Genomic DNA, 22,741 nt, shown 5'->3' with positions numbered 1-22,741 from the left:
TTAGGAGTGGAAGTCATGGGCCACCTGTCCAGTGTCTCTCATTCCTAGAGCCACTTGCTCCAGCAGTTCTTGATTCCACAATGTAAAGGGGGTTGGAGCCTCTGTGATCAGTCCGAGGCTGTCTGCAAGCAGGTCAGCACAGTCCAGAGAGATGCACAGAGTCAATGTCTGATTTGCTCTGATTGGGGAAAGCAGCCATTCTTGATGTGCCTCATATTCTCTTGGTTCATATCGCATCAACCATATTTTTATTAGTCGCATACGTAGGCATGTCATACATACACATGTATGTACGTATGAGTGTATGCATACATGTATGATCTACCAAGTGATACATTTTATAGGTTTTGCAAGTGGTTTTCAGTTTATACCACTCCTTGTGTTTTTCAATTTGTATCACTTCTTGTCAATGTGTTTTAGAACATTTTGATACTGTCCAAACATATTTACAACTTTAGGATATAGCAGATATTTTCCTATTAGGCTATGTATCCATATGTTGTAAGAAAAAGTTTTACTGTTACATTTAAAAAAATATGTTTATAAGTTAAGAAATATTTTTGGGTGGGAAACTTGTATGCCATTTTAAGGCATAGCAAATATGTTAACATTTACCTCTTTAAAACATAGGAAGAGGCATTCCTCACAAAATTCATTTCACATTTGATGTACTATATTACTTACTAGTTATAGGTAGCATAGAATTTTATGAAGGGTCAACTTTAAGGTATATTAATCAAGCCTATTTGTGTTACCATTTTATTAACTTGTTTCTGATATTATCTAGTGAGTTTCAAAATAGCTTCATAATAAATCTCTAGATAAATATCTAGAATAAATTCTCTAACCACAAACAAATGTCTGAATGGGATATTTAGAATGTTGTACATGAAATGGAAAACACTTTTTTAGAAAAAGTATTTCTTTAAATAATTGACATTGGAATTATTTGCATTTGAGGATGGAATCCACTAGTGGCTTACAGTGAGAGCGAATGGAAGAAAGAGAAGATTACAAAGCTAATACTTTATCAAAAAAGGTTTATTTTATTTACATTTTATTTTTGAAATTAAGGCAATTGTAATTTCTTTTGATTTTTCATTGCTCAAATGCAAAACTAAGATAGCTATTCACCTTAAAAAATCTAAGTATTAGAGTGTAAAGTGTAATTCTAGTGTTTTATGGAAAAGAATGTTGGAATTCAGATGAGAAATTTTCTGACTTCATAAGGCTTTTCAATGACATTTTGTATGTCCCTTTACTTTTAGTTCTACAGTGTTTTGTATAAAGCTTTGTAACCTCTCCTGGGGATGAGCCTCCCTGGTGCCGAGGGATTACTACCAAGTACCAGCTGATGATGTAACTAGAAAACAACCTTAAATAAAAGCGTCAACTCAGACCAGCAGAATATCTCAACCTACATGTACTGTCAGGTGTCAAAAATGCTTTCTGTCCTTGAATAAAAGGGGGCAATGGAAAGGAAAAATGAGTTTATATGGCTATGAGTCTTCAAAAAAGAGTCCGAAGGTCATCAGAGGGGTTGCTCTTATGCACGCCTCAGCAGGGTTCCAGAGACAGCCAAAGTAGAACAAGCCCAGGTATTGGTTCTTCTGAGGGCTACAGAGACCCACAAGTTCTATGGTCATGGCAGATGGAGTTCAGTGCCATGTCAATTGGCCCTGTTTTGGAATTTGTGTTCCTGAGCGTGATGGAGTTGAACTCAGATGTGATCTTTGTTCATAAGCCTTTCTTATTACTTTTACCAGACACGTGGTTGGCACTGGGGTTTGGTGTATGCTCAGGGGACCTGATCTCTGGACTGTCCATGTGATAGCCAGGCCCTGAGACTCAACAGACCTGCAGCTCCTACCCTCTGCTTTAATGAGCTTACTCCAGCCATCTAACAGGGAGGTGAAGAAGGTCAACCACCACACCAGGGAGCCAAGAGTGCCTACAACTGAAAGCAGGAGAATTGCATCCATCATCCATGTGGACTCTAAGTCCCCTCTCAATATAGAGGTGGAGTGGACATAACCATCCCAGGGTCCACAGGATGGAGGAATAGAGTATGGATTAGAGTGGACTTACTGATACTCTATTCTGGAACTATTGTGATTAGTAATGGAAGAAAATATAGCATTAATGTGGAGAAACTGGCCATGGTAGCTGCTGAGGATAGGGAGAGGGAAGAAGAGATATGATGTGGGGGCATTTTCAGCACTTGGCATTGTCCTGGGTGGTGCTGCACGGAGAGATGCTGGCATTGTATGTCCTGCCATGGCCCACTGGGTAGACTGGTGGAAAGTGTAAACTACAGTGTAAACCACTATCCATGTGGAGCAGCAGTGCTCCAAAATGTATTCACAAAATGCAAAGAATGTGCCACGATGATGAAAGAGGTTGTTGATGTGGGAGGAGTGGGGTAAGGGGGGTGGGTGCTATATAGGGACCTCATATTTTTTTAATGTAACATTAAAAAAAATAAAGACAAAGAAAAATAAACCTTTTTTGATGTGCTACAAAATGCGTTATTAGGAAAAGATCAGAGATAAAGTTTAATTTCCAGCTGCCTAAAAATGATAACTTCGATTTGCTCATTATAAAAGAATCATTTTAATTATGTTGGGTTCTCCAAGCCAGAAAATAATTAGGTTCAGAGTAGAAAATGAAAATGTATATATTTCCAGTGTTCATATGCATGTCAAAAATAACCTACAATACATTTTTTTCCTTGTGTGAATCAAGTCTTAAATTTCAAAAGAATCTCTGCTAGTAATAAGATTGTTTAACTGAATTTTCATTGAGAAGCTGAAATAAAATAGAAATGTTTCTCTATTAATCCATATTTTTAAAGATGACTAAGTGAAAGCAGTATCACCAAGCCAAAATAATGAGCCTCTTGAGTTAGGCTAATTACCTGCCATATCTTCAATGCCCTTTATAAACACTTTTGTTACAGAATTATAAAGTTTAGATAAGATTTCATTTGAAAAAAAAAAAAGCTCTCTTTTTTTATATAAAAGTGAAAATTACTTAAAGCAGAAGCTGCATCTTTCATTTCAAATTAACTTTAGCCCTAATAAACTGCTTTAAAGCTGTCTTAAAAGCTTCTGGAAGTGATAGCCTTCACTTCTGCTCATAGGTCATTAGCCTGAACAAGTCACAAGACAAAGCTCTCCATGTGCAGAAGGAAATACCATCTTCCCCAAGAGGAAGCCAGTCCTTCACACTAGGGAAAGGCAGCTACTGTATTGTGAGGTAGTCCTGGGACTGACTAAAGTGTCAAGGGACTAAGGCCTGACAAAAACTGTGGAAGTGACACCAGAGCAGGTAAGTTTCAATAGAGCCTTCAGCTGAGCCTGCAGTCCTGCACAAAAGCTTGAGTGATACATCAAGGAAGGTGCCTCCAAGTTCTCAACACCCAGGAGGGCTGAGATGATAAGGAGGTGTTGTTTTAAACCATTAAGTTTTGGGACATTTTTAATGCAGTGACAGATGACTAATACAATATATATACAATTATTGAAAATATAAAATTGAGATCTTGCAGTAATGACAAAAAGAGTAGTGTTCAATGGACAATTGATGATAAAATTCTTTTTAAAGTAAGGAGGGGGAACACAACCTTTAAGTTACCTAAAACAGCATATAATTAAGAAATTTGGAGTTAAAATTCAGGGTAATAATTACATTAAAGCAAAGACATTCTAAACTTTTCAAATCAGCCTAGAAATTTTTTAAATTACAGGAGAATTTGAAAAATATTATTTTAAGGGAAGGTAGAAAGGGAAGGCAGAAAGAAGAAAGGAAAAATCATGGTAGAAAAAAAAAGATTTAGAAATCTAAATATGTTGACATCCATAAAAAATGTAAATATATTAAACTAGGGTACAGAGAGTACAAACTTAAGAAATGCACCAAGAACAAAACCATAAAGTTTAAAAGTAAGAAAAATGTAAATAATATAAATAATAGTGAAATGAAAATTGCCATGGAAGTATATTTATTTACCACATATCTACAAGATTATACAATGTTAATAAATATTGCCAAAATTTTAAAAGTGAAACTATCAGGATAAAAGAATGTGTAGACTACATTTTTTCCTTATAAGGAAAAATAAAGAAAAATATATCTCTAAGGAAGTACATACTGTGATCTGTTTTCTTTCTACTCTCTTTTATACTTCAGTCATGCCCAAATCAACTCTAAGAACAATTTAGATTTTGTGCCTAAATCTATATCCCCTTGATCTGACTTGGACTTCACCTATAGCTGAGTGGACATTTTCTGTATATACCAACTGTTTTCCTCATTACGTACCTGCTCAGTTTTTCTACCACAGGGCTTTCTGTGAAGCCCAGGTAGCTTTCTCAACAGTTATTAATTGTAAAGAATGAATGTCCCTGATGTCAACTCTCAACCAGTGTGGGATAGCAAGATGTGAATAAATTCCTAGTCTTCTTTCCTTTGGAAAAACAATTCTGAAGTTAGTTTGGAGTAAAGTTCAGAAAATTTGTATCAATACTGAGCATTAGTCACTCAGTGGTAACCAGTTCAATACCCACCGTTTATTCTCTGTCCCTCCTTCTCTGTCTCAATTTCCCAGCTCTCTGATCCTGCATTTGGGAATTACCCCCAAATCTACTCCATGTGCCCATGTCTTGTCCTGAGTTCTACTTCGGGAGAAAACCTAAGTTGCCATTAAAGAAATAACTCAAATTTCCTATAGTAGATATTGATAATGTTGAATGAATATGTTACTACATGTAGGTAATACTCTTTTTACATACCACATTATAAAAAGAATTTGTATTGGAGTTTTGAAATCCCAGGTATAAATAATTTAGACATCTGAGTATCTGGTGAAATACGAAAGCTATGTTTTTTTCTTAAATAAATGATAGTAAGACATAGACAAGTAAAAGAGGTAATATTTAGGCTAGCCAAAAATTAAAAATGGGATAGCCCATGAGGAAAAAGTCTTGGTATCAGGGAATCTAAAAGATAGTCATGAGGATTATCCTTCAAGAGGCTGAGGAATGTTGCAACAGTGTTGGGAAGAAAAGAATGCTCAAAGCAGTCTTGATTTCTGCAAAGAATTCTACTATTAATGCTAAATCAATATTTTATATTCCAAAAATTGGGTTTTCTCAGTGTCAATGTCATTTTAAGAAAAAAGAAACATTAAAAAAATAAAAAGTGAATGTAAATTTCAAAACCATTGAAAACATTTTATTGAAAAGCCATTGTTTAAATTTTTTTAGTTATTCCTGCTCTCATAGTATCCTCATGTTAACCAGACTTAATTAAACACAAGATACATCACATCATATACATTATTCACTCTGAATATTGAAATTTAATGCTCTATCCTTTAATGAACTTTTGTTACATTAGATATAAAGAGTTTATCCACATATACCAAATATATTAGCTGGAGCATAGAATTTGGAAATATAATTCTTAATACCAAAATTTAAAAAAAAAAATTGTATCACTTATGGTGAATGGAGGAACAAGAAGCTGTCCTTTTTTTTTTTTCCCACTGTTATGATCTGATGGTTGTTCTTTGGTTAGTTTCATATTCAGCAGAGCATTGTCAGCTCCTTCTAAAATCATGTTCTGTGAGTTTTCAGCAGCATGAAGTCTTTCCTCAGCTTCACATAGTTATTAGGAGACTTTTTGTAACAATTTCTTATTCTTAAGGAGGAAAAGGAAAATAAAAATAAAAACATACATTTCAAATCATCTTCAGAAGACTCATCATTTATTTTCCCATTTTCATTTTTTTTCTCTAAGTACTTCCACATTTCCTTATCTCCTGAATTCTCAGTCTCAAAATTTATGGTCTGCTTTCTCAAAGTGGCAGTCATATAAATTATCTGAAATTGCCAGTGCTGCAGGATGGAGGAAACATTTCATCCCCCATGAGTATAAAACCCTGACCACACTTTCATGAACACAGTGAGAGGTTTTCTCTTTGAACAACTTGTTTTCAGTGATTTCTGTGCCATGGGAATCCCCAAGGACCTCTCCAATTTTCAGGGCAAGGATTTCAGGTATAAAATATTTCTGCACTCTGTCAATGCTATGTTCCACTCAGGCCATGGGCCGTGAAAGTCTTCTAAAGCAGTTTTGAAGCTCTTCCATCATGTGGAAAAAGAGAATTTTATTATGACCTGAACAAGTCAGGGTGGACTATTTTGTTACTTTCCAAGCCAATTGACTGATCAGCTTCCAGGCTGATCCTGTGAGTCATCCTTTGAACAGATACCCTAGAGGGACGGCTCCGAGTCAGTCAGTAATCCTTAGGCAACTCAAGTCCTAATATCCAGGACTGGCTATAGGCTTTCTGTTCCGAGATGCAGTTCATGAAGCAAAAAATATTATTATACTAAATTAAACTTGAGGAACGATAACAATAAACAGAGAGTTTATGCATGATCCAATATTAACAATGAGTTCCAGCAACAATGGCAGAATGATGGATTCTCATGAAATTCACAAAGGTTCCTCATAGACACATTTTAATGTAAAAAATTAAAGCAGATGCTATACCTACAGCATCATTCCTGTATTTATTACAGCAGGACCAGACTAGAAATGTAAAAGGCAATACCTGTGCTAAATTTGAGTTGATATTGGGCACAAGCAGCAGCCTTGGGCAGCAAAACAGTGTTCAGCAAAGAAAATGTATTAACAATCTAGACACTTTTGGCTTGTTCTTGAACACAAACTCACTGTGGAACAAAAATCATACAGAAATTTTATTTAAATCCGGAGTAGGTGGATTCTTCTTGACTGTCATTCTGAAGCTGCCTGCAAAGTTAAAGTTACTAAATAGTATAAGAATAAAATATATTTGAATCAATTTCTACCCATAACATGTTACACAGTATCCATTTCATTTTAAAAATCCACACATTGCAGATAGTTCTGAGAATGCCTAATCCCTATCTTTACTAATTTAGGAAGCTTATTTGGTAAATAAGGACTGTCTGGAAGTTCGGGCTAAATCAATAAAGATTCGCCTTCCTACATAAACTCTATTTGAAGTTTAAAGATCCATTTGCAGTTTTTGGAGGGATAATAAATTATTCAGAAGGAGAAATACAGTCTGATATAACTGGTTTGTTTACTTAGGGAAAACGTTTGATTAGGTTTTTCCAAATTATAGTTAAACTAAACCACAGTAAATGAGACATAGTGAAAAATATCTCACAGGCAGTAGGGCTAATAGTAGCAGTTATGAAGTATGCTCTCAGTATTGATATACCCTCTAGAAACTCATCTCAGTTTTAAGTAGTATTATAAATATATCTATGCAGATTTTAAATACCTATTATACCATCTAAATATTTAAAAACCTAAATTTCTATTTTAACTTTTTCAGTGATCTAATGAGTTAGCATTCAATTAAGCTTGGATGATTTTATAATTAAACTAATTGTAACATTTATTGGCTTTTGGCTAAAATATATCCATTTAGTAGGCAATGTGTTACATTAGACTACCCCATAGGTCTTGAAAGAATCAATATATGATGTAAATAACATTCTCCAATAAGAATTTGTCAAATGGAATTACCTCAGGGTTGTAATTCTTCCTAATCAATAATTAATTTATGTCTATTGAAAACTTATACCATATCAAATATTTTCATGTCATTTATGTTAATTAGTAAAGCATAACTGTACAGAAAACAAAGTATGTTAGTTCTTTGTTTATTCAGTAAAAGAATGGTCTCTTAAAGGGAAATAGTTTATAATTAAATGTTTCCCCAAGCCACCTTCCGCAATGTCATTCCCAAAATTAATTCTGACCTCTAACTCAGAATACATTTGACTAAATGTCATATATATTTAAATTCACAAGGCACAAAATTTATCATGAAATTCTTGTATCTAAAACATTCAAACATTGACATTTCTTATTAAATATTATAATGCTTCCCTAAATAGAGTGTTTTAGTTTGCCAAAGGGTTGCTGATGCAAAGTACTAGAAATGAGCTGGCTTTTATAAAGGGAATTGATTCGGGGTAAAAGCTTACAGTTCCAAGGCCATGAATGTCCAAATCCAGGCACTATTAGAGGTGCTTTCTCCCCAAAGTCAGCTAACACGTGGTGAAGCAAGATGGCTGCTGATCCCTGCGGAGGTCTCTGCCTTCCCCTTCAGAATTTACTATCCTCTGGACCTCAGGTATAGGCAACTAGGCCTAGAGCTTGTCTTTTTTTCAGGTGCCCTCTAGCACTCAGGCCTGTTCTGCTTTCTTCCTGAGTTCAGCTGTGAGCTATCAGGCATAGGGCTCATCTCTCCCTGGGCCTCAGCTCTTTGAGCCTCTCCAGGGCTTCTCTCCTTCCAGCTCAGCTGTGACTGAAACTGGTGTCCTTTTTCTCACATGGCTGGACCAAATTTTGGCAGAGCTCCTTCCAGTCTCTGTTTATATCAGACCCAGCGAGAAGGCGGAAACTCAACCTGAGTCACACTTCACTGATACAGTCAAATCGAAAGAGTCTTACACCCACAGGAATGGATTCCTTCACAAACAATCTTTCCCTTTCTGGGACTCATAAAATAATTTCAAACGGCCACGTATAGTGAATTCAATATCACTTTGTACAACCCCAGAAAATCTTTTAGTGTGTGTGTATACACCCTGGCCATACACACACATAAGGATAGAGAGATATAGTGAGAAGAGAGAAAGAGAGAAGAGGTCTTTTTTTATAGGAGGATGGTAAGTCTAGAATCCTTAAATATAGACTTTCTGGTAATTTTGAAGTCAATTTGGAAATTAGAGAAAAAGAATAATTGTATAACTATTAAACTTTTATATCCTTGTAAGGAAGCATGCTCTGTAAATTACTCAATAAAGTAACTTAAGAGTGTTCATTTTATTAAAAAAAAAACAGCACAGAATAATATGTATAAAATCCAACAAAATTAATATCACTTCACTGGATGATAATAGGTATGGCATAATTCAGTATAATTTAAAAGAGACAATTTTATTCTTATGTTTAGCACATTGAAATTAAGCAGTTTTATGATTAGTCTTGATCTTAACTGCATGCCTTAGAGTAATTATTTGAAACAAATATTTTTAAAAATATCTCTTCAAGTTTTTAATATTTCATGTATTATTGAGCATATTAATACAATTTGAGCATTTATTATTTTAGTTTGGTACCTTAATATGATTTTTAAAAAGTGAATTATAAACTAAGCAAATCCCTAAACAAGTTATTCTCTTCTAAGTATTGTTCAGATAATCAACTTACTATATTGGGAAATACAAATTAAGAAAACTTAGAAATAATTTGACAGAATCCCCAATTAACTGATGGCAAATGGTCAATATTTTACTTTGCCCAGAAGTTGTACATATTTCTGACTTTAGTCATCAGGATTTCCCATAATTTATAATGTCATATCATGCTCAACTCTTTTTATATTTATTTATATTACAAATGCATGTGGCTAAAAGAAAAACAACAGGAAATGACATAATTGATGTAGAATTTTGTAAAATACTCAAGATTCCACTATTGAATATTTTCCTTTCTCATTCTATCCATCTATCTATCATGTATCCACCAAGCTATCATCTATATCTATCATATATCTACCATCTATGTAAAATGTATATATATATTTTGAGCATACTCAGTATAAAATAATGAAAAATGCCAATCAAAGTTGTCAATATGATTTAGAGAAACATCATTAAAGATGTAAATAAACTTTATTTTACTTTAAAGAAGTTGCTTAAAAAGCGATTTATGGTTATGGATAAGTCTAGTCATATTTAAATATTTTTAATGAAAATGAAAACAATTCACAATTGAATGTTTGAGATTATAGATAACTAAGGTTTATGGGCAGTAGAAATATCAAGGCCAATGTGAATAAATTTAAATGATAATCTCAAAGTATATGGTTATGCAAAATCAGGGTGATTAATTTCCAAAGCATCAGGAAAAATTTATGATCATGGATGTTAAAAGTGTTTGAGTTTCCAGAAAACTTAACTGATAGAAAAAATTATTTTAAAAAATAGGCCAAATATATAATTAGAAGGAAATGTTGTATAAGTATATATGCATATAAAATATTGACAGTGTGATTATCACGAATCATGTTGGAAGAAAAGCAGGGAATATTCATTCCTATTGGCTAACCTCTCCATATTGGTACCTTGAGTGCTAACTTACTCCTTGGATTTCTGGCTATAATTTTTTGAAAGTGAAAATCCAGTAGAAAGGAAATTTGGACTTTGGATCTGTCAAATGATTATTTAAGTTCATAATAAAAATTAGAAAATAAATGTTATCAGAGGGATCATTACCAACTCTATAATGAAAAAATTGGTTAAGATAAATATTTTTCCATAAACCCTGGCATACAAAAATGAAGATGAACTATTTAAAATCAACAATGTTTAGTAAAAATAGAAAAACTAATGCTACATTAAATATATAGTGAATCATGGAATTTACTACATCAAAATATGAATATGAATAAAGTAACAGACTATAAAGTAACTTATACAACTACATGGGTTAATTTATCAAATGGATAAACTAGAGAAATTAGCATATTTTTTGTGTAAATTCCTAATGTTTCAAGTTGGTGTTAACACACACTTTAGAATCACTTACCTTAGTATTTCAAATTTTGCCTTTTTATGAATTGTTTCAACTATGCATTTCAGTAGCAAAATGAAACTGGAATATGAAGAACTATACGTGTTTACATGCTAACTGGTAATTAACAAAACAATTTCCTATAACCAGTAGAAATGCGTTAAAAATAATTAAAATTAAGCAGAGAAGAGTTGTTTTCTTCTTTTAAAATTGTATTGTTGCTGTCATTTCAAGATAGGACCATAATACAAATGTTTGCATTTAAGCAGCAATCGTTATTTATGTAAATATTAAAACGGATGGATTATTAAGTACAAAATATTTTTATATTAACATCTATATCTGTGTGGATGAGTGCACTTTGTTTAAACTATGATGGAAAAAAATAAGTATGATAGATATAAATTTATTTAATTTCTTGAGTTGCACCTTCCTGTGTATCTTTAGTTTTTATAATTTAGGCATTTTATGACTCAAGGCATTTTATTTAGAGCTGCATTATTACCTGAGAGAGTAATGTTGAATTCGCTGCAAGAAAATAAATAAAAAATAATGTAACGGTATTAAAGAAAGTAAATGAGTATGTCTAGGTCATATTACTTAAATCCAAGCCTTATAAAATATCGATTTGTAATTGCAATGTTTTAGAATCACCTTTTAGCTAATATCAACACGTAATTAGACAAATGTTGAGTAGCTCTATATCTGGTTAATTTGATTTCACTTTTAGAAAAGTCATTAAAGAGTTATTCAGGTCCCCACATGCCTGAACTATATGGTGGTTGTTTACCTGGTGAGATGGAAAAATATTGATTTGTGCTTTATTCAGGATCTTTATTGCATTTTACTTTGTTATGCCCAGAAACTAGACTTTTATCGACTGTTTTTTCTCTATAGGTTTTGGTCAGTTTAGTTAAAATGCAGAATGTTTTTTTTTAATATAGGTTTACAAGGAACATCAGATTTTGCAGACCAAAAACCTTGTTAAAAAATAGAAACAGTTTGAATTATTATTTACTCCTGTTGGTTCCTGGGGGAAATCTTTACTACTTCAAAGATTGTTTCAGTCATTAGATCTCAGTGGTTGAATATCCTTTAAAACACAAATACACAAACAAATACAGAAAAGTTGAATTAGAAAAAAGTCATTTTTTAATGGTCAGCTAATTTTCAATCACTTAAACTATGAAACAATATAGGATTTTCAATCACATAAAGTTTTTATCTACTGTAACTGAAAAAGAATGTAGTCATTTGATCATTATATTTCTTCTGGTGAGTGGGGTTAAAACAGTAACTTTCAAGCTTTGACATTCATCCAAGTGTCTCAGGTCGTGGTCCGGGCATCTGGATTTTTCTCACAACAAAAATAATTGAAAGCCCAAAGGAGGATATAGTTACCACAACTTCAGGGAAAACTGGGACTAGGATTTGATGAGAGCCCAGTTGACACAGGTCCAAGTGGTGCCAGTAGCCAGGCTTACTTGATACGGCCTTGCTTAATTATTGCATTGGACCGGAACCAGCTGGAGCCCAGGATGCTGGTGCTGGGCTGAGCTGTAAGAGGTACTTTAATAGTTCTTCCAGTCTATAGTAGAATAATAATAAGTCTATTTTAGTCCACTGTTCATTCTCCAATCTTGAGGATTTGGGGATGGTGATGCCCACTCTGCTGCTTATTGAGAGGGGGCTTAGATCTCATGGAGCAGAGCGATGGAACCATCTTGCTTGAAAGACACTGGAAATACAGAACTGAAAATACAGAATTTCAAGAGGACACATTCAGGTTGTTTCAATTCCTGAAATATACTAGCAACTTTTCTTAACAGGAAAGCGTTAAAGAAGTTAATCAAGTTTTATTGTTATTAAAAAGAGAATATATAAAAATATGCTTTATACAACCATGTTTGATAACTGTAAAGGTGTGTCCCCAGAAAATAGGTAGAAAATTCTAGCATGCTTGCATTAGTGTTGTGTACTTAACAGATGGAAATATTTTTTCTTTTTTTGCTTTGGAATAAATTTTGTTATGACTAATAATAAATAGATGAAAAAGGGAATAATGAAAGGGATGAGAAAGAACTATGGAAATACTTTGACATAAAAATTATAATAATTAAAGCATCAGTCTTTGTTTCACAAAAGAGGTTATGCAAGAAAAACATATTTCATACTGTCCTTGTAAAATGCTTTAAAACTAACTGTAGGTGCACAATGAGCAATTATATTTACAACAAAACCTTTTTTGAAGTAGTTTCCTTATCCATTGTCTTCAGGATGTGTGTGGGGTTTGTTTATAAAATTAGGTAGTACCTTTCTTAAAAATAAAAACTATACCAAAATGTACCCTTATGTTTTATTTTACACTATACATTGTGTGTAGTGGATGCTTAATAATTGTTATTTATTAATCTTGCTATTACTTTATAATATTGATTAAGCTTTTATTAAATGAAAAAAATATACTAGGTATAAAACAGATACTATATGTTCTTGTAATTTAACATGAAAGCAAGGTGCGGTGGTTTGGAGCTCTGTGTACTCCAGAAAAACATGTTCTTAAATTCAATCCATTCCTGTGGGTGTGAACCCATTTCAAGAAAGACCTTTTGAGGAGGCTCCTTCAGTTTAGTAGTGACCCACTTCAATAAGGATGGGTTTTAATCCTATTACTGGAATCCTTTATAAGAGAATGAAATTCAGACTCAGAGAGAGATAGTCAGAGGAAGTAAGGTGATGAAAAGGAACCCAAAAGAGAAGGGGAAGACCCAGGACATGCCACCTTGTGGCTTGCCATGTGATAAGCTAAGGACCAAGGGTCATCAGCAGCCAGTCCCAGAGCATCACAGACTTGGGAGAAAGCACTGCCTAGAAGATACCTTGATTTGAGCACCTTCCCAGTCTCAAAACTGTAAGCTAAGAACTCCTATTGTTTAAGCCCACTCATTTCATGGTATTTGCTTCAGCAGCCTAGGAAGCTAAAAGGAAAGTATACTATTTTCAGAAGCAAGAGATTTTAGACATATTACCTTGATTACCTTAATACAGACAATTTTCTAAAGAAAACAGTTACTTCCAATATATACCAGTCTTTTCTACAGTATTTATTTCTTGAGTTAATTCTGCATCAAATATATATTTGCTTTATTCCATAAGCAATTTCCATAATATTAGAGTTTTCCATAAACTTTATAATGCTACACAATAATACTCAAGTTTTGTCTGATCTAGACTACAAAGCAGTCCCATAAATTGCTATAGTAGTTTTGGCAGAATATTTAATCAATCGTTGTTAATTCATTCTCTTTTAGAGTCTTTTAATTTATATTTGTTTCTTTGAAAAAAAACCTCTCACATAATGTTGTAGTAAGCATCTTGTAAAATTTTTTCTACATCTATTGTTACATCACATAGGATGTATCACGCAAGTAGAATTACTAGTGACCACAAGAAGGCTTATTCTAAATATTATCAAGTTCCTTTTGATAAAGAGACAATCTATATTACTCTTCTAGACTGTAAATACATTGAAGGCAAGAACTTCCACAGTTTTTTCCTAGGTTCTAGTATATAGAAAGAACTTAAGAATATGAGACCCTTATATAAGAGAGAATGGAATAATGGAATCTGGAGTGCCAATAATCTAACATGCTTGCCACTAAGAAATCTAAAATACATATCCTCTGCTAAGGTAGTGTTAAACATGATTTTTATTTTAATATTCATATATTTGACTATTAATTATTTTAAATCTTTATGGACATATGTATTTCTCTTTCAGTTTTTACATAGGTATTTTCATAAATCATGCTTTTTCACAAAGTCAATGTTTATATGTCCAAATTTGGAAGCACAGCTTTCATAAGCATTTGGGATATTGGTAACATTATAACAGATAGGATTCTAAAAGCAGAAATTCTAGTAGGAGAAAAAAATCAGTTTTGCTTGGCATCTTGATATTTGTAGGGGCTATGTATTTTCTGTGTCATAATAATAGTATAAGTAATGAAAAGAATTAGGATGAATGTTGAAAGAATCCATTGCCAAGGATAGTGCTTTTGCTTATAGAAAAGGAAACAATCTATGGCATATGCTATATTTAATCTAACAGTATATTTGTTTTTTGTCATTTAGACTTTCTAATTCTACACTTACAAGTATTTTGAAAAATACATGTCCCTGATATTCCTAATGCACCCTGTGTCATTGAGTGATGCTGTCTTTTGGTCCCATCTTTGACATGAGCCTAAATCCTACTTATCTATTTTCAAGAGTCTGAAATAGTCTAAAATAACCATTGAGTTATTTAAGAAAAGACTCCATAAATATATCCATGTATTTATTTATTCACGCTTGCATTTTTTGTTACTAAGAGTCAACTTTGTTCAAGGAAGGCCCTGAATCATCTGCTGAGATTATACCATGATAAACAAAAAAAACCCAGCCCCTGACTTCTAAAAATAATAGATTAATAGGGAGTGTAGTAGTTTAAAAAATCCACAAAATTAGGAAAAGTTACAAATAATAATGAGTACTGGGAAGGAAAATTATAAAATGCAACTACACTCTAGTAGGAGCAAGTAAATTAGATAAATATTGGGGAAGGTTCCACTGAGTGACATTTATGATAAGGCATGGAATTAAGTAGAATTGAGGCAGAGAAAATATGCAAAAATAATATTCAAGCAAAAAAGGTATTATGTTCAAAGACTATAGGATGGGAAAGGGGGGTGTGTTTAAGAAATGGAAGGATGGTCAGGGTGGCTGCTGAGCAGTGAGTGGCACAGTAAGATGTTGGGTAAGCAGAACTACATGGAGTAGATCCTATTGACCCTATTAACAATTTTGTATTTTATTCTAGGGGAAAAGAAAAGTTTTTATTGAAGGATTTTAAGATGGGAGTTATATAATTCAATTTTTTAAATTAAAAATATTATTTTAGCTTCTCTGGGAGAATGGTATTAGAGAAAGAAGCAAAGGTAAGGCAAGAATGAAACTTTCAAGTGCAGTCGAGATGCTGTCACAGAAGTTGGTAGATGACGTTGACTTGGATGAAAGTAATCACAGAGATAGATGAAATGAAAGAGTCACAGTATGTCTTAGCATATACTTTTCGAGCATGTGAATGGATTAGATGTTAGTGGGTAGGTGGTGATGGTGATAGTGATGATGGACAATTTTGGTATATGATACCTTGGTGAATTATATTGAAATTTACTTAAGAAACCTTGAATAGATTTAAGGAACAAAATCAAAATTTCACTTTTAGGCTAGTTTGATTTTCATGTGCGATATACCAGCAGTATACCAATTTGGCAGTCAAATATAGAAATATTAATTGGAATATAGGTAGTGTTTAAACAAATAAAGTTCAGCATGAGAATAGAAGAGTGGCAAAAACCAAACTTTAAAAACCCCTATTATTAATCACTAAAGAGAGTAGGAAGAGTCAGCTAAAAATTGAGTTGATAGAAAGAAAGAAATTAAATGTATTGCTAAATCTTTATGGAGGCCAGGAAGAGAGTGTTTTAGGGAATGCTTTATTAACTGCACGGTGTGCTACTGAAATTCAAGTAATATGGGTCCTAGACCTTGGTTTATTGAATTTAGCATTATAGGTGCAATTAGTAAAGAAAGCAAGAGATGTTTTGGTGGGACTTTGGGAATAGAAACAATAATGGAACAACTTAAAGGGTAAATAGGGTGTTAGCAAAAACAGACAGAAGCTGGCAGTAAAAAGAGTTAGAAAGGGGATATGGTAGTTTCGAGGGGTTCCAGGCCAATGGAAAGATTTAAAACTGGATTAAATGTCCATGGGAAATATCCAATAGAAGGAGAAAGCTGACTGTGAAACACAGGATAAGCAATAGAAAGAGGTCAGTGAAAAGGCAGAAGGGGCTGAACAGAGTATGTGGGGAGGGAAGAGATGCTGATAAAGTGAGGGTCACTTCCTACACTGCACAGAAAAGAAGGGAATAAAAATAATTTTCCAGTTAAGATGGTGAAATGAAAGTATTGTTGTCTTTTAAAAATATTTATAAATAATATACAGTAAATATATATAATATACAAATATATACAATATAAAACATATAGAAATATATATAATAAAAACAAAATATGTAATAAATATTTTTTAGTTTGAACTTTGCCCTTCATTGTTTCTTAAATTACTCAAGGTATTTGAATAACATAGTACGCTCCTTTAATCTATATATAGCCATCAAAAATACCCCTTTTCAAAAAATGTTTTGGGAGAATCCACTGTAATCATCAGGAAAGACTCAACTTCTTGACAGGTCCCAAATTATTACGTCCTATTTTTTCCGAGATAAAGAGAAAGGTTCAATACTCTAAGATATGGATATCAGCCTGGGGACATTTTCATAGAGTTCATGTTTTTCACTTTTGATAACGTAAGTTACAACTAGAAACTATAAGGTTAATAAGAGAGATTTAGGTAGAATTACCAACCTTTGCTGGTTGGATATCTCTTACAGATCTGTATAAAATATCTGAGACACGCAACCCCCTCCCTCAGCTATCTCCCACACAGTGGGATATGGTACACAGCAACAAAAAAGATACATCAGTTATTCAGCCTCTTGGACAAAGCCTATTCTCAGCTTCTCTTCTGTTAGTTCATCTGCTTCTCTCTTCTATTTCTAAAAAAGATTATCCTTTTCCAGCCTTTCCTTTCTTATTTGGGGTGCTGAGAGGAATCCCTTCTTAATTTTCTTATGAAGGTATTACAAAACAGTAAGCACTACAAAATTCTCATGACAGAACATTTCAGGATTTCATTCTTTTTCCTCTTACTATAATGGAAAATTTCTCAATGTCATCATAGATTTAGTGCACTATGTTCTCCTCAAGACAGTTTACTAACTTCATGTGTTCACATATGATGGAATTCTTGACACAAGGCAAATACCTTCAATCTGTAGGAGCAAGGGTTAAATGAGATACCTAAATATAGTTTTCTCTCTTATTATTATTGTTTATAAACAATGAAGTCCTACTCTGATGAATAACTTATATATCAATTTCATTTTGCTTTGATCTTCTTGTACTTTTCCAAAAATATATCTGAGGAGGCTGTTAAAAAGTGAATGGAGGATTCTGGGTTCAGGCTAAACGTGATCATAATGGCCTCTGTGTATTCAGTATTAAAAATGTGTATTCAGTGTATTCAGTATTAAAAATGGCAACATTTTTCTGAGGCAGATTGCATTCTGTCCTCTAAGCTTTTCATTAAATAAGACTACATTTATAAAATAGGAAAAATATTTGTTAAGCAAGTGTGTATTTTTACTGGCAGTAAGAGTCCATTCCATAGCTAAGCTGAACTACTTAAGTATTAAGTAGATACCCAGAAACTTAGGAGAAAGAATATACATCAATGCTGTTAAAATGGAAAGACAAACAACTTTAAAGAGAGACATCCATACAGGCACAGAAATGGTTGACTAAAATTTTGTACATACACACGTGCACTCTTTTTACACAAGAATGAAAAACAGATTCATGAGGCACAAAGGCAATGTGTTCTATGAGCCAACACACAGAGAAAATGGGTTTTTGGAAGAAAAGAAGACTCTTCAGGCACCAGCCACAGAGCCAGCCTGGAATTTGAGAAACCATATGAAACCTTTAGAAAGAGAGTACAAACTGCTAATCTCTGAACATAATCGTAATGAATATTTAATTAAATAAGGCCAGCTTAAGGTGAAGTGAAGAAAGTCTCATGACTTCATATATTTAATAAAGAGTCAGAATTCAGTGAAAAAATTGCAAGCTCTTCTTCAGGTAACATGTATTACTGAGAGGCTTCTGGGTTCCTGGAAGTTTTATCACAATGATAACTCTTCCTGGGAAATTTCAAATCATCATTTCTTATTAAAGTTTTGATAAAGTCTAGGTATCTGGGTTATAAAAGCCTAATATAAAAATTTATTAGCAATGTTAAGATAATGGCATTTCATGTTTTTAAAGGGTGCCTTTAAACATCAAAATGTCAATTAACAAGAGAAAATGAATCTCATAAATCTCTTTGTTAATTTTTCAAATGAGTCTTAGGTGAATATCTCCACTTGGAATTTATGGTTCTTTTAACCTGACAGATGATAAATTAAGTTTGATTATACTTTTTCCCCCAAAAACCTCATATTTTAAGTATAAAATGGTTATCTGAAGAGAGATGTCATGAGTGCTAAATTGAAAGCCATTTCATTTGTTTTAATTTATATAAAATTGAATTATACTTTTGGCTTCCACTCAGTGAAAGGTCATTAGAGTGTAATTGCACCATTAGAGACAGTCTGAAAATGTAGGCCTAAAGCCATAAACCATAAATTCATTTCACTGATCCTTTGGGGTTTGTTTGAATGCCTTCTTGTCTTTAGTTTTCCAAAAATGTTGGATACTATAGTCAAAGATGAACCTGGCTTTCTTGTTTGACATGTTGTGATGGCTAGTCATATTCATAGTAAATCAATGTTTTCATTTGGTTCCCAAGTGAGTAATTAATGTAAAAAATGAGTAACAGATTTTCATGCATAACATTATGAAGGTGACATTGTTGTTTGCATTTTGTTTTTCTTTTTCCCCTCTCACCAAAGTCATTTCTGCCTAACTGTAGTTGCAGGGATAAATTTGGAAAAGAAATTGCAGGATTCGGTAAAATGCTTCCTGCTGAAGTTCTTAAAAATTCTTTCATTTTGTTAGCTGATGTCTCATGAGGAAAATAATCTTGTAACAATGTGAGACTTGGATCTGGAGAGGAGCCTGCTGTATTGAGCCCCTGCTAAAAAGAGTGGCCACTGGGGATTCGTTACGCATATAGGATGCCACGCTTCCACTCATCCTACGTGGGTCACAGTGGACGATTAGGGGATAGGTTCCTAAATAAAGGGCGACTCCTACCAAAAGATAAGCCCTATGTGACTGTAACTAGACCAATCCAACCCCCCTCAGCTGCAAACATAGATTAAAAATACACAGAAATACAAAGAGAAGGCAATACAGAGAAGCCATAAGGAGGCATGAGGTGATGGAAACTATGAGCACGTAAATGTGAAGTAGGGAAAGGCTAGTAAGAGACAGTAACTGACAAGGTTTTTAGCTACAGAGAGAGAGAAAGGAGAGACAGAAAAAAGTGCCATCACAGGAATAGTCAAGTCAATAACATAGAGCTGCTATTCAGCTAGCACCCACTAGCATGGTCATATTGTCCTTTAAATGCTAGATTTTCAAATTGGTTGGTAAATTGCTCCTTCTCTGAGAAGCCTGAGCAGCTGTCCTTCACCATTGGCTGCCCTGGCTAATCTCCCAATTTCCAGAAAAGTGCTAAAGCTTGGGGCCTTCTATCTGACCCATTGAGGTGGCAACTTAACATGTGGTTAAATATTTACATTTTGACCTCAGCAGAACAGGATGTTCTGAAAGTAAGCCTCTGAGGAAATAGTGAGATCTGGCTGCCCTACTCTAAGTGACCTTGCTGGTCTCCAGGAGGCTTGATGGCAAGGCTGCTTCATATGCTGATTCACCTCCCTGGTGTATTATCACAATAAATGCCTTCATTTTGAGGGAATTTCTGTTTTTTCCAATCAGAAAGAGCTTGACCCTAATACAGGTAATCCATAACATAAAGTTAACATTGGAATCAAGAAAACTTGATTATTTATGGAAGGCTCAAAGGTGTATAGCATTATTGCTTACATGTTCTACTTGAAATAGATATTATAAATGTCAGTAAAGCTTCCAAAGTTTCTGAGATCTGGATGCATCCTGTATACTATTTCTAGCTTTATCAATATTTTGATTACTAATAGATTCTGGAGTATACTCTTGTTAACTAGATAAATCATAAAAGAAAATTGATATATTTCCCTTCTTTGTTGATCAGTTGTGCTTGCCATATTACACATAGTGACAATTATTCCATATAAATATAAATATTCCATGTATAATTAGATATCACATGCATAGATATATATATACACATAGACAAAAAATATGACACAAATGTATATATATGCATTTACTCTGGGCTTATGAAATATGATAGAGACCACTAGCTAACCAAAAATGATTTTTTTTCTCCTTTCTGGACACTCAGGTAAACTATACTTTGCAGTTTGCCTTGCAATTAGGAGTGGCATGTGACTGCTTCCTTACTATTGGAATATGAACAGAAATGTTGTATGCCACTTTCAGAAATGGCCATAGAAACTTCCTCTGGGCTCTCCTACCTTTCTAGAATGAAGACAACATCCAGTGTCAACTTAGAAGCCATAAGTTGAAGATGGAAGTCAGCAGAGGCATGCTTCTTGGAAGTCTGTAGGGCTCTGGTGATGGTTTGCCGACAGTTCATGGTTTTCCTTGGCTAGCGTCATAACTCAATCTGTGCCTCCATCATATAACCATCGCTTTCTCAATCTCTCTTACCAATTCTTGTCTAAATTTTTCTGCTTATAAAGACACCAATCATATTGGATCAAGGGCCCACCCTAATCTAGTTTGGCCTCACATTGACTAATATCATCTTCAAAGACCTTATTTTCAAGTGGGGTCACATTCATGAGACTAGATCTTTGCATATGCACAATTCAATCCATAACATAACCTAGTCATAAAATATCATACAGCATTTTATTCATTTTTATGTATAAATGAATAAGCATTTAAAACTTGATGTTATTAGGCTTCTTACCAAGCATTACCACAGACTAGAAAAGGAATTCCATTAGGGCATGGATTTCCATGAGCACGTGATATTTTTGTTCACTGATATATTCTAAGTACCCAGGACAGTCCTTTGGCACGTAACAGTGTCTCCAAGTATTTCTGAAATGAACAAGAAAGAATCACAGTTTACTAAGTTGATCTCTTACTCTCCTAAATTTTTCTTCTTAAAATTCAGTTCTTCCTTATATTCTATGATTTACCAATATCACAAAATTAAAATTGCGTAAATTGAGGGCAGTGTATAAAAATGACCTTTTACGGGATGTGTGGGCAAGATGAGTAAGGTGGATGAAATCCACAATGTATCGTGCAGCACCCTACAACTAGTATCAGTAGCAAATTAGTGGTTAGGTCTGAAGAAGTAAGGGAAGAAAGTGATAACTAGAACAAGGGGGAGGCTGAATGAAGAAAGCCATCTGGCAGTAGCCATGCCCTTCAGCCTAGGGACTCACGCATCCTCTAGCAACCCTAAAGCAATGAACTAATGGGATAAGTATCTCAGATAAGCTTCTCTCCCTCCTCCAATCCCGGCATGTGCTTGACGTTGACTAAACTCAACCAAAAGTTAGGGGGCATAGGATCCCACTTATCCAGTCTATATCTGTCAGTTTCCTGAGACTAAGAACAAAGTATAGAAGGTAGAATATGGATCTAGAAGGGCAAACACCAATAAATGGCTCCAGTTATATCTGTAATCATCACATTAAAAATAAAAACAGCCAATAATAAATAATTAGGGTTTAATCTGACTATAAAACTTTCCCTTTTATGGTTAGTTTTAGTTATAGATATTTCTATGTCAAGGTATCTTCATACACTTAATAGAGAGAAATCCAGAAATATATTATGGATGAATTAATTATTTAACATTAGATTTGGAAGGATCATAGAGACCATTTTATTCTCCATTTTCTAGAAAAGTAAGTACTCTTAAATCTGGTAAGCAGTAAATAGATATAATGAAGGGACAACATGATGTGACATTTGAAGTTGATAAATCACTTCTACTTTTAAATGCAATCCGAGTACTAAAACAAAAATGCAAGGTAAAGTAATTAAAATGATAGAACTGAAAATAGAATCTACTAGTGATGCATTCAAACAGAAAAATCTGCTTTCCCATTTCCTCTCTGAGAATTAGAACTTGTGAAAACTTTATCTGGGGAGAGGTCGAAGGAAGAAAAAACCCAAATCACATATCCAGGATTTCTCCCTTTCACATCCTGAGCCACAAGCACCTAAAACTTTCTCAAGAAGGAAGGACCAAAACTGAATGCAGGAATATTTTATACACGGAAAACAGATGTTGGAGGAAAGTATACACTCCCTCCCTCAGGAATGA

Source organism: Dasypus novemcinctus, chromosome 16 (assembly GCF_030445035.2).
Source record: "Dasypus novemcinctus isolate mDasNov1 chromosome 16, mDasNov1.1.hap2, whole genome shotgun sequence".
In the NCBI taxonomy this organism is placed as follows: Eukaryota; Metazoa; Chordata; class Mammalia; order Cingulata; family Dasypodidae; genus Dasypus; species Dasypus novemcinctus.
This window is presented reverse-complemented; position numbering follows the sequence as displayed.